Here is a 13245-nt window from a genome sequence, read left to right as displayed (position 1 = left end):
TGTGTCCTGATTATTATCTATTTAATTTCTTTTCCTTCTCAGTTTGATACATTTATTGTTAAGTGTACTTATTCCTTAGCTGACTGAATCTACCCTGACTCTGTATAGATGTAGAGTTCACAAGATTACTGACGGTGTATTATTATTCCCGAACAGAGGCTTGTCAAATATATTGGAGATGCTGGGGATTGAACTCGGGGCCTTGCTGCCACTGAGCTGCATCTCTGATGAACTATTAATAAGTATTACTGTCTTTATGTATCTCACAAGAGCTCTGATTACCTTCATCTGAAGTCGTGATAAAACTACAAAGTGCATCTGCTCTGTATCAGTGATGCGTTGTTAAGTTAACCGTCGTTTACGCTCTTTGTATAAACGCTTTAAAGGTCAATTTGTTGTGAAATTAGTCAAATAATAATGGAGATACTGGGGATTGAACCCGGGACCTTGTACATGCGAAGCACACGCTCTACCACTGAGCTACATCCCCTCACAGCACGGAGGACCAATGATATGAAGCACAATGACAGCTGTGAAACAGATCGAGGTCGCTCTTCTCCTCCCTCGATGCTCAACATCAAAACCCTGAAGAGAAGCATCCGGGTCCTCCTTTAAGAAGAAGGTCTCTGACACAACGTACAGCTTGATGCTTGAATTTAAAGCATCAGCTATAATGGAAAGACAGTCTTAAAGGAGATCAACTATGTTGGAGGCTTTATGTTGACAATAAAGAGCTCGGAGGTGAATGCTGTTGCCAAAATCTTGCAACAGCTCTGACTTAATTTGAGTGACACAATATATACGATACTGTAAGAGCCACGTGACACTGCTCCCTCTGCACAGTCAGTAGTGCTGCCCCTTGCACTTGGTTGTATTGTTGTGTGCGTGCATTGTGTGTTGTGTATTGTTATGTGATAAAGACACAATTATATTGTATGCAAATATGTTGGATCGTCAAGTAATCTGAATCTGAATTGCACAGCTCAGCGAGATGTAGTTCTAGTGAGTAGAGCAGTGGCACCAAGTATCCACAAGAGGGCGCTGCTTGCTACACTACAAAGTGCCCTGAAACACACAAACAAAAAAGTGCACTGAAACACACACACAACAAAGTGCCCTGAAACACACACACACACACACACACACACACACACACACACACACAACAAAGTGCCCTGAAACACACAACAAGCATGCACGATGTAAGAAAACAAGATTAGAGACTAACTGAGTCTGATTCATGTCAGCCACGTGACTCTTTTATGGGACATTTCTTCTGTCGCTTTTACCTTTCTGCAGTATGTTTGTTTTTTGGTGAGGTTGCAGTCTTGGCTGATTCATAATATGAAGAACAGACTCATAGACTATTAGATTAGATTAGATATTCCTTTATTAGTCCCACAGTGGGGACATTGCATGTTCACAGCAGCGGGTGCACATTAGAGCATTAATAAAAAATAAAACACAAAACGCAATAACAATACGAAATGCTAATACTAAAATACTAAATATACAGAGTAAACTAAATATATACAAAATGTATACACAAGGCAGTGACCAAAGTGAGCTTCCAGCAGCTTAAAGTGTCCAGGAAAATAAAGTGCTGAGTTTGCCAAGATCTCCAGCTATCTAATATCTTTATTATAATCTGAATCTTCAGCAAATCGGTTTGGTCATGTGAACCGGATCCGCCCGCATCCGCATCCGGTTCACACAGCGGTGTGGCGGTTGTTCTAAATCGTTGCTCCTCTGACTTCTGCGCCTCGACTTTCCAAACTGGAATTTTCAAACCTGCAGCTCTTCGCGCCAGACATATTACTTAGGTAAGTGTTGAATTGTGTTGCTACTGTCGAATTATGGCTATTTTTCGAACTATCTCGGTTAGGGTTAGGGTGAGCTATCTTCTGCAGCTAGCGCTGAATTTTCAGTGGTTCTTGGGTTGGAGCTTAAGTATACTTAGTATACTTAAGCTCCAACCCAAGGGTGCGCGATTGAAGCTGGGCAAGGTAATAACGAGGAGCGCTAGCTCACGAGCTAATAACGAGGAGCGCTAGCTCGCAAGCTAATAAAGATGGCCAGCACAAACCTGTTTTTATTTAATTCGTATGTATTGAGTTCTCAACACATAATTTACAATTTGAAATGTCATCCTCAGTTTTACGGAAGTGTTCATCAGGATCGATCTCTACAATTCAGGTAAGCATGTCTTTTTGGAGGGAAGTTTTCACAGCAACTTAAAGACACATTTGAGAGGGAATTGTATAACCTGTTTAACTTTAAAATGACCAGATTTGTTTTAATCCATTAAAATACTATCTTAATGTATAGCGTAGTGTTTTTATTAAAACATTTTTATTTTGGTTTGTTTTAGATAAAATGAACAGAAAGACTGGGCTTGTCTCCAACTCCACCATTAGACGCAGGGTCCGTCAAGATGTTCAAAAAAGACTTGACCAAATTAGGGACGACTGCGCAGATAGAACTGCCTTTCAACTGACACCAGAGAGGGAACATGTAGATGTCAGTGGGGAGTCTTTGGAAAGTATAAATTGCACAGAAGATGCAAATTGTCTGGACACTACAACTGGATTAGGCTTTAGTGAGGAGGAAGGTGCCATGGAAGTAGAAGCAGATATAATTGATGGTTTTGCCTTTGTGGCCAGTGATGGGCAGAGTCTGACGTCTGATTCTGAACAGTCTGATGAGCAACTTGAAACCTTGTCCCTGTCTGCAAGTATTTCTAACTGGGCCACACACTTTGGCATTTCTTTGGTTGCTTTGACAGCACTATTGGGCATACTTTATTTTCCATTCTGACCTTCCAAGGGATGCCAGGACTCTTCTTGGGACTAAAACTAAATACTCCATCCTGGAAAAGGCTGGGGGACAGTACCACTATTTTGGTATTCTGCTTTCGCTGAGAAATACACTGTCAAATTATGTGCATACACTAGCAGACAGTTTCATTTTGAAGTTGCAAATACATATAGATGGACTTCCTTTATTCAAAAGCTCTAGTCTGCAACTGTGGCCCATCCTTGGTCTGCTATTGAATGTTCCCATGAAAGAACCAGTCGTAATAGGTTTATTCTGTGGACCAAAGAAACCCAGCTCAGCAAAAGAGTTCCTTGAAGATTTTGTTACAGAGTTGCAACAGCTTGAAAACGGTTTTGATATAGAGGGTAAGACATTGAAGCTTCAACTGGACACAGTCATTTGTGACACACCAGCCAGATCATTTGTTAAGAATACAAAGAACCACAATGGCTACCATGGTTGTGACAAATGTATGCAGCCTGGGAAATACATTAACAGACGCATGACATATCCATCTACAGACTTTGCTGTAAGGACTGACGAATCGTTTGAAAACATGGTAGATGAGGCTCATCATCATGAGGGGCCACATCCATTTCTTGGCAGCGGTGTCGGCATGGTTTCGCAATTCCCTTTGGATTACATGCATTTGGTTTGTTTGGGTGTTGTTAGACGATTGCTACACATCTGGCTCAGGGGTCCTCTAATTTTCCGAATGCCTGCAAACATTGTTGAAAGAATGTCGGCAAAATTGATAGAAATGCGTCCCTATATTCCTGTGGAGTTTGCCCGAAAACCTAGATCACTACGAGAATTGGATCGGTGGAAGGCAACAGAATTACGTCAGTTTCTACTGTACACAGGACCTGTAATACTAGGAACCTTTCTGGACAGAAATATGTACAGCAATTTCATGCTACTCTTCTCTGGTATTGCCATTTTAGTCAGTCCTAGACTATCTAGTAATGCACAGTATGCACACACACTACTTCGATCTTTTGTCAGTCACTTTGGTGAGATATATGGCAAAGATCAAATCGTTTATAATATCCACGGTTTGGTTCATCTGGCAGATGAAGTTCAACAACATGGTTGCCTCGACTCATTCTCTGCATTTCCGTATGAAAGTTACCTGCACACGCTGAAAAAGCTTGTCAGAAAACCAGAGTTTCCCCTTGCACAAATTATCAGACGATTGTCAGAGAAAAGAAGACCAGACACTCCTTTAAATGTTAGCCATTTAAAAAAAACACACTTTGTTGGACCACTTGTAGGTGGCATGTCAGTGAAAGCACAGTATGGTGAAATGGCCTGTGACAAGTGGACTGTTAAAATTTCAACCGGGGATAATGTTTTTGTCATTGGAAATGAAATTTGTTATATACATAACATTGTAGAATGCAATGATGGAGTGTTCAGAGAAGTCTTTGTTCTTCACTTACCCTTTCAACTCTGACTATTTGAATATTCATAAAATTGTCCAACCATCTGATCCACTTAAGTGTGTTAAAATGTCAGCGCTTGTTCAGAAATGTGCTGTTTTGCCTCATAGGGATGGTTTTGTGGCTATACCCCTATTTCATACGTTTTAGGTATCTAATGTGCATTTGCAAAACAAATTGTCGATTTATGGACTTGGGTGTGTCAATAAAACATTTGTTTAAACTCTTATTTCAAGAAAATCAAGTTCTTAAATGCACAAACACACTAAAGCTAATGGACAAAAACATCTTGGCTCTTTTAGCTAAAAGTCATAGTTTCCAGGTACACAGTTCGCCTTTACAGTTCTCAGTTGGAAGTTCCACCAAGCAGCACAACTGGCAGTATTCACTTGAGGCGACCGAGACCTATTCTCATGTTTTCCAAATGGTAATTGTCATACTCCTGGTTATAGAGAACTTTAATAGTTGCTAAATTGTTTTCAGAAGTTCTTGGAACAGAGTTATATTTCTGTGACTGATGACACTGTTTGTTTCTTTCCTCTGTAATTCAGGATGTTCCATCTGATTGAATTCTTGGACAGCAAAACAGTAGCAGTCGTGCCACAAAGCTGGTACAGTGGTGGTGGCTGCGTTTGGCCAGATTACCCGAGGGATGAAAGGGTGGACAAGGCGGTCCGTGCGTCAAGAACCTCAACCTGACTGGCAGACACATGATGTCAGAATAATTAGATCATGCGGTATGCTAATTATATTAATATTCTAATAATTAGCAGTTTAAACAAATACATAAAAACATTTACCTTATGTTACGTATGGGGGGGGGAAACAACATTTTAATCACATTGTTCTGGTCATAATTCTGTACTTTTTCATTGTGTTTTGACTTAATTTTTAGATGATTACTTGGTGGCAAGGCGATGGTTAACAAAATATATGTCCTGTGACACATCTGATCTCCATTCAGAAGAGGAGGCAATTCCTAAAAGGAGAAAGCCAATGCCTGTGTGAGTAAATGTGTATAAATTGTATTCTTTAGAACTCTTTTACCTTAATAAAATAAAGTGTCTGTCATTCAATGTTATAGTATGACAAATAATACATTTTTTTCCTAACTCCATTTCTAGCCATTTCTTTGGGGACTCGGATGCAGACAGCGAGACTGAAAATCGCCACCCCAAAAAAAAAAAAGGGTCCAACCACTAGCAGGACAGTTGCCCCTCCTCCAACTATTGCCCCTCCTCCACCTATTGCCCCTCCTCCACCTCTTGCCCCTCCTCCACCACGGACTTCATCACCAGCAGGACAGCGAACAAGCCATGCAGGGGACACGCCAACCTGGCGAGGGGCGAGGTGTGGTTCAGACACCATTGCCTGCTGTGGTGAGCAACAACTCAAACGGCTATGGGATTCAAATTGAATCTTTTAATCATTTCACTTTTTACAATGTTAACGATGGTAAATTGGATACGAGACATGCAATACACACTGTCACATTGAATCCAAGTGAATTTGATTATTACGATTGGATTAATGGAGTTGTATAACACTTGATGTTTCCATATTTGATGTAAAATCTCTCCCTTTTTTAAATGCTATTCTAATGTTTTTTTTTATAGCTGCTCAAGTTCAAATGATGGCCATGCTGGAGACGCTTACACAGCAGGTCCATCAATTAACACAGCAGGTCCATCAATTAACACAGCAGGTCCATCAATTAACTTCCAAAGTTGACAGCTTTGTTCGCCCCAGCGTGACACAAATGTCTGGTCAAGAAGTGGAGTGGAGAGACCCGTTTCCGTTGACCACAATGGAGGAAGTGGACATGTTTGAGCAACAGCTCAAAGATCCAGCCAACGCTTTAATGAAGAAGAGTGTGGTGAGTTTTTTGTTGTTTTAAGAATCTCACGCAAAGCTCATTAAAATCTATTGTATGTCATTAACACTAGATAATACCCTGTTTGATGGTAATGTTTTTTAAAACAATATCAAATATTAATAGTACTTTTTCTATCCATTTTAGATTTCCTCCCTGGGAACAATCGGAGGACTGAACCACTGAACATGATTGTAGTTCTCTAAATGAGACAGACACGGACAAGTAGAGTCTTTATGATTGGCAGAGGTTCTCATCTAGACTGACGTTGTCCCCACTGAGGCAGCAGCTGGAGCTCGCAGCGTGACGACCCACAGCCTCCTTGTTTCACACAGAGCTGACAGCATCGGTGTCGTGACGTAGCCGCGCGTCCATCGATGACTCAGACCCTTGTTAATGTCACACTCAATTTCGTGGACCGCCACCGGGACCATCTGGGATATTCGTGCGACAGATAACTAGCTGTGTTGGACTGCAGATGGAAACCTGAGTTCAGATCTGTCCCACTCAGCAGATTCCGGCTGCGGAGCCTGAACGTCACACCTGCTGTGAAGTTTGATCATGGATCAGCCCCCGTAACCAGATCCGCTATCTTACTTTCATTATTAATTCATGCTGTAGTTACTCACTTGATGGCCTCTTTTAAATGGGTGTGATAAAGATTGCGTGTGGGTGCGTGTGTGTAGGTGTGTGCGTGTGCGCGCGCCTTTGCTGGTGGTGAGATTCGATTTAAACTCATCAGTGAAGGAAGATTAAGTTAAATGCTGAAGCTGTATTTTTCTTTAAATATCTCATGTCATTGCGCCCTGAACAGAGAAAAACCTCCAAGTATTGATTCTACCCAGATTTAATTTGGGTGAATCTGCTGAGTCTCAGCATTGAGCAGAAGAAGCTGTTTTCTCCTCTGGACTGTTAGTCGGAGTAGAGAGTAACAACTGAACAGTTACGTCTTTAAATGATGTTGAAAGTGTGTCTTCAAAAACCTATGACAGAATAGTTTATACAAACTTTAGCCCAGTTTTATGTAGAGTAGAAATTACTTGTGAAATAAACTCATCAATGGGGGAGGACGTGAGAAATGCTGCAATTGAAAATAGCAATGTCTGTGTATGTGACAGGAAGCAAATGAACAATGTCTGGCATCAGGTATGTTTGCTCATACTTATCCTCCTCCAGTGTCCGCGGCCTGGAACAAGGTGTCAGAGCTGGAGGCTATTTAGGAAAACACAGGAACTGCAGAGCATTTACTAAATATCAAACCATGCTGGCTCGTGATTTAGAAAGACCTGCAGCAGAGGGATGTTGAAAAAGAGTTATGTTAAAGTCTTTGATAATCATTTGACTTAATGTTTAATGCAGTATTTTGCAATCATGATTTGACGCCATCGTTAAAACCCATTTGGCTAAAGGACGTCAGCTTTAATCGTTTATTCAAACCCGTGTAGTTCATCTCCCACGTTGAGTTCATGTAACTAAGAAGTGCTCATGAGACAAATGGACTTGTTTGTGTCGGGGGCTGTATCACACAGCGAGGGATGACATCCAGCTCATCTGCAAAGAGAAAAGAAAGCTGAGGCAGAGCTGCAGTTCAGCAAGTTCAGGTTGGCACGGCTTCTAACACACACACACATTCTGGTGGTTTGCCTGCACCTCAGCTGTGCTTCACTGCAGAGAAAATGACAGAAAGTAGGGCGGAAGAGAGACAGACAGCGAGAGCACGGCCGAGAATACAAAGCAGGTGGAGAAGGAAGAAGAGATCTCAAGTCTCATAACGTTAACTCTTTTACTTCTGCTGCTAAAAAACCCTCCAGCCGGCACCAGGAGAGGAGCCCAATATGTCCCCATGAGTACTCGTTTAATTGAAAGATTAGAAACCAGATGTAATCTAGATTCTTATTTTCCACCGGGAAAACAAAAAAGAAACACCTGTTTGAGAAGAACAAAACCTCTTTCCCCATCAGCAGTTCCAAATGTGCAACAGAGGTGAACGCTGGTTCAGATTGTACTTTGGAGAGAAATGTGGAGATGTTAGAAAGAAGGCTGGCGTGCAAACAAAGAGACCTCTGCAGCGACGAGACGTTGTTGGCGCTTATGAACAACAAAAGGCTCCGGTTCTGTCTGTCTCGGTCCCTCCTCGGGGCTTCTGGGTTATTGACCCAGTTATCTGCTACACTGGCTGCACCAAGCCATCCGGCCGCCAGCGTATAACTCTCCCATCGCCTCTCATTCACCCATAAATACATTTTACTGGAAGTCGTGGACATTAGTGACGGGCAAAAGGCAACAAGAAGGCCATGTTGTCTCTCCACTGAACTCACATATGACAATATGCACCGTACGAGGTCAGATGTGTTTACATATGTGCTCGGTGCACAAAACAATCCGTCATTCTATCCATCGTGAATACAAATACATGGTTCTTTTGAATGCTTCAAATGTCTTGATTTGTATTTTCCTGCATCATTACCCCGACACATCAGGAAACAGGTTTTAGTGACGCTCCTTATGCCAAACTTCTTAATCTACCCATCTGCTATGTTTCTCCTTGTAGGTTTAGCTGTGTTGCGTGATGGTTTAAGAATGATTAAGACAGTTGGAGAACAATTAGATTCAAAATAGGAGGTAGACACCCCCCATAGCACCATACATCCTTTTTCCCAAATGATGTACAGTTTTTTAAAGCATTCTATCATCTTAAATGGCTTGAAGAATATAGAAAATAAAGGGGAGGATGCCCCCGGAACCCTCTATGGGTTTGGACTGAGCCCCGAATGTTTGCAATGTCTGGCTCCACCCCGGCTTCTTTCTAGAACTACGTCATAACCTTTCGTGCACGTGCAACGCCGTGACTTTCTTTGAAGAGACGGTTTGAAAGTGTGCGTTCCTTATCCCCATTCGCACGGTTCCTTGTGTCGGTTGCGCGTCTTGACAGACTTCTTGGAGAGGGATGAGCCCGTATGACAACGTTATTGGTGGCTGTGGTTGTTCCACCGGTCCTTGTGGGGGACAAACAGTCCATGCATGGATATAGCCACATAGAAGACTTTGGCTATTATGTCTGTAGAGCTATTTATCATTGAAACATTGACACATACACAAACACGTTGAGTTTGTTTTCGTCACAACGATGTCTCAGGACACTTCTTGCACCATTTTCCATCGGGGTGGCAACAGTGTTAATGTCTGAACTGCCAACTGACACGTCAACTTCTCCACCTTCACCAAAAATGTCAACTTTCATCAAGTCAAACTTCACCCCTGAATCCCGTGAGGACATTTGGTGTCGTTGTTTCTTCTTTCAGCCCGAGCCTTGTGTCAACGTCAACAGGAATCTGCTGGCCCATCTTGTACACACATCCTGTGTATGTTTGAAAGTGGTCTGCAGGAATGTGGGCCGGTGCTGGTGAAAGGCTGAGAGGAATGTGTCTGCACACAGACAGTAATCAGAGTCTCTGTGTTTGTGAGAGCCGTTTGCTCCCTGTGTGTGACTATGATTGTAATGATGGCCGCCGGTTTAATTCAGTGTGTTTCTGACTGGAGGACCACATAGATTTTAAACTTTAAAAACCACATGCATAGATATCACACACAAAATTCTCAAAATAACTCTGCTGCTCCACCTAAAATGTTAACGATGTGGGCACTTTGACGCCTCGAGAAAAACTAAATGGATTTTACAGCAAAAACATTCCCAAACCCCCCCCTCCCAATGTTTCTCTTCAGACACTGCTTAGCTGTCCGATATCCTACTAATGTAACGTAGAGCTGCAGTCTGTTGAAAAGTAACGCAAATATTGTAACATTGTGCACTTATTTGTCCTCTGTCCCTTGGCGGTGGAAAAATATGTTTGCAAAATACAATTCAGAGAATGAAAAACAAGAGTTAGTCTCAAGCATACCGGAGGTTTCAGCTCAACTGCTGGACCCTTAAATGCAACTTAATGACTTGGAAGACAGTGCCACTTTGATCATATTTCTTTTAAAAGACAAGTACAAATTTATTTTTTAAAAAGCAAGAATTATTTTCTTTTTATTATCATGGCTACATTTTCATTTAATTGTGTTCTCTTACTGGCAGAAATGTGCTTCCATAGTTGAAACCATATTGGTGGGTATTGTACATTGAGCTGCAGGTAATAAAGGCATCATGTTTTCATACCACCCCACTTCTGATTAACACAAAGTGCAGCTGAGGTGGATGGGAGTGTCGCCAGTTGTGCAGGTGGTTGGTCTGTCCGTGCCATATGCTCCGAGCATGGCGACAAATGAGAAAGTGAATTAATTACTTTATATGATGGAACCTAAAAATAGCTTGATAGTCCTGCACAACACAAGTCTGCACGGCCTTCAGGCTGTTCGGAAGTTTATTTTGAAAAGACCAAATGCATGTGGAGGATGGATATTAACACGTGTTGCTCGACTTTTGTAGGAAAAAATACACAAAATGAAGCTTTTTGTTAGATATCGTACAAACCGTTGTATGAGCACACATTGCTGCCTTATATAGTTTGAGTGTAATGCTATTGTTCATTTTACACTACATATGTGTATCCCCCTACAGCACTCAAATACTTTATTACCATCAGGAACAGGCTCAAGGTCTTGAATTATAATATATAATATTTTTAAAAAGAAGGAAACAAAGACACTGATTCAAACAGGAGATGGGACGTGCATTTAACGCCAGACTATTCCTAACTGTGACTTCCTGTCACTTCCTGCAAAGGAACGTGTTACCAGAACACAAATCAAGTTTAGATTGTTGTGTATTTCATTCAGTCAATCATTGTAATAAAATACAATAGTATTCTATATAATATACAAAACAGAAAGACTGAAAAGGTAGGATTAGTAACTGCAATTTCATTTAATGTTATTTACTTCTAAATTAACCAATTAAAGCCTGAGGGAGGTAGACAGTGGGAGAAAAAGAGGAACAACTAACATTAATAAAATAAATGATTGTTTGCTGCTGATAGATTTGTATATGATATGTTATAACTATCATTTCAAATGTAATTGATTAGTTCATCGTGTCTGTAATTGCTCCATTGTGTTCGTGTCACGTGTCAGACTTTAGTAACTAAAGGAAGGAGAGACAGAGAAAGACCTTCAGCTGGTCGATGTGCGTTAATTATCTGTTCCCACGCCATGTGCTCGCCACCGGTAGACTTTCAGTGATGAGGCCAGGTGTCGCGTGTCATTCCCAGTGCACACGCACACCCATACACACCAACGCCATACGAGCTACCGGGTAGGAGCCAGGTTTGTGAGCAGTGTCATCTTCACCACACAGGAGCTCTTTGTCTGCCCGCGTGAAGCCAAAGCACCTGAACGCCTCACGAAAGACATGACCTGAAACGGCCCACGCAGAGAGCTCTGTGCGCCTGCGCGTCAACGAGCAGTTACAATCCTTTACATGAAGTAGAATAAACGTATCATGTGCACCGTCACGTATACTATTTAGGAGAAGTTTGTCAACCCAGCTACACGAAACTAAACTGAAGCAATAAGGTAACTGCATGCGTGAGACTTCTCTTATTGCTCCTGGCTGAACTGATCTTATCTTATTGAAGCAAAAACAGGAGAAAATCCACAGTTGTCACTTTGTGTGTATTTTCTAATTCAGTTTTCGGCTGGTAGGGACCTTTATGTTTTTTACTTTACCAATGTGTTTTTGAAGGAATCATTCACTAAATTATTTGTACATCACTTTGAAATCTTGAAGATCGTTGTTTTTCTTGCATGTCTCCACGATCAACAGGGAAGAATTTAGAAAAACAAGGTTTCAGCAGATTGCATGATTTTTAAAATGATTGAGAACGAGTATGACGATGAAACTTGAATTAAACCGTTTGTAACAGATATTTTGATGTGGTTTAACGTTTTACTTAAATTCATCAAGACTTCTCTGTGTCCTTTTCTTTGTTCACCGCGATTGTGAGAAAAATAAAGTTTTCTCCAATAATTGAAGGCAACACAGGGGAGTAATTGATAAATGCTCATTTTGTGGGTGAAGTAGGCTATTCATTTAAGGAAATGAAACCGGGTGCGGTTCAAGATCTCTTTTTACACTACTCTTCAGCAGCTGACATTCAATAGTACCTCAACAGTCTCTACTCACAGCTGCCTTTCTATGCAATGATAATACACAAAGCAAAATAAAGAGAGATTTTTTAACTGTGAGTATCTACTGCTGCACATCTCCAACAAGTCTCAAGTCCAGGAACCAGCAGCTGGCTTTCATTACAGCCCCGGACCACAGGGCCACACTGATGCTGCAGTTTACTGTGACAACAGGTTGTGTTGTCACAGTAAACTGTGAGTCTGTGTGCGTTGGTGAACCTCTGACTCTCCTTCCCTCTGAATCCACCATGAGACGTTTCATAGCTGGCTCCCATCGTCATGTTGATCTTGGATTGACACTCTGCAACATGATCGCTTGTGGACATATTCGGGAGGATGGCAATGTAAAACCAAAAAAATAAGAACTGTGTAGTGGCCATTTGTCCAAATACATCTAATAAAACTCTAAATCAAATTGCCACTGACGCACCGTGGGGTTTGGAGTTGACACAGCCAAAAGAAAGTTATGTCCATTTCCGTACGTCATTATTCTTATAATTTATTTACTAAACAAACAAAATGTTGACACTGCCTCTCGTGTGCTGGTAAAAAACCATTGGCCACCTTGGTGCATGCTGGTCCTGAAGCTACCCACACCGACATATAACCACAGGTGGCCATGTTCCCCAATTAGTGAACCAATCAAAAAACTAAATATATTCAAACAACAATCAAAATGAATTATACTAAACTAAATCTATAAAAAAATCTCTTCTAAAATATCAAAATATAACCTAAATAGGTAATGATTAAACAATATTACTTTACAATAAAACTAAAGAAAAATGTCAAATTAAATCGCTCCAACAGACTGTTTAAGAGACTGAAAGGGAAACAAACGCATTAAGTTATTTTTTGTTATTTCTGTAAGCTAATTGTGATGAAAAATAATGCAAGATGAATGCAGCTATTTTTTACAAATGTAGTTCTGATCTCATTTATCTGGAAAACCTTAAAAGAACATTTACAACAAGACATCTTAGATGT

General features: G+C 41.0%; 2 long non-coding RNA genes and 1 other non-coding gene across 3 annotated transcripts; 2 read left to right on the top strand and 1 right to left on the bottom strand.

Annotated features, from left to right (window-relative positions):
* Positions 1-418: 418 nt before the first annotated feature.
* trnaa-cgc (transfer RNA alanine (anticodon CGC)) lies at positions 419-490 on the bottom strand. The gene has a single exon. It is a non-coding gene; the product is annotated as a tRNA-Ala (tRNA).
* A 1223-nt stretch (positions 491-1713) lies between these two features.
* LOC130208030 (uncharacterized) lies at positions 1714-4930 on the top strand. Its single transcript, XR_008834353.1, has 3 exons — positions 1714-1823; positions 2156-2196; positions 4811-4930. It is a non-coding gene; the product is annotated as an uncharacterized LOC130208030 (long non-coding RNA).
* Positions 4931-4942: 12 nt separating this feature from the next.
* LOC130208024 (uncharacterized) lies at positions 4943-6807 on the top strand. The gene is made up of 5 exons (XR_008834351.1): positions 4943-4996; positions 5155-5263; positions 5384-5638; positions 5876-6135; positions 6280-6807. It is a non-coding gene; the product is annotated as an uncharacterized LOC130208024 (long non-coding RNA).
* The last annotated feature ends 6438 nt before the right edge of the window (positions 6808-13245 follow it).

The sequence above is a fragment of the Pseudoliparis swirei genome, chromosome 2, assembly GCF_029220125.1.
Source record: "Pseudoliparis swirei isolate HS2019 ecotype Mariana Trench chromosome 2, NWPU_hadal_v1, whole genome shotgun sequence".
Classification (NCBI taxonomy): Eukaryota; Metazoa; Chordata; class Actinopteri; order Perciformes; family Liparidae; genus Pseudoliparis; species Pseudoliparis swirei.
Note: the sequence above shows the minus strand (reverse complement) of the source record. Positions and strands in the feature narration are given on the sequence as shown.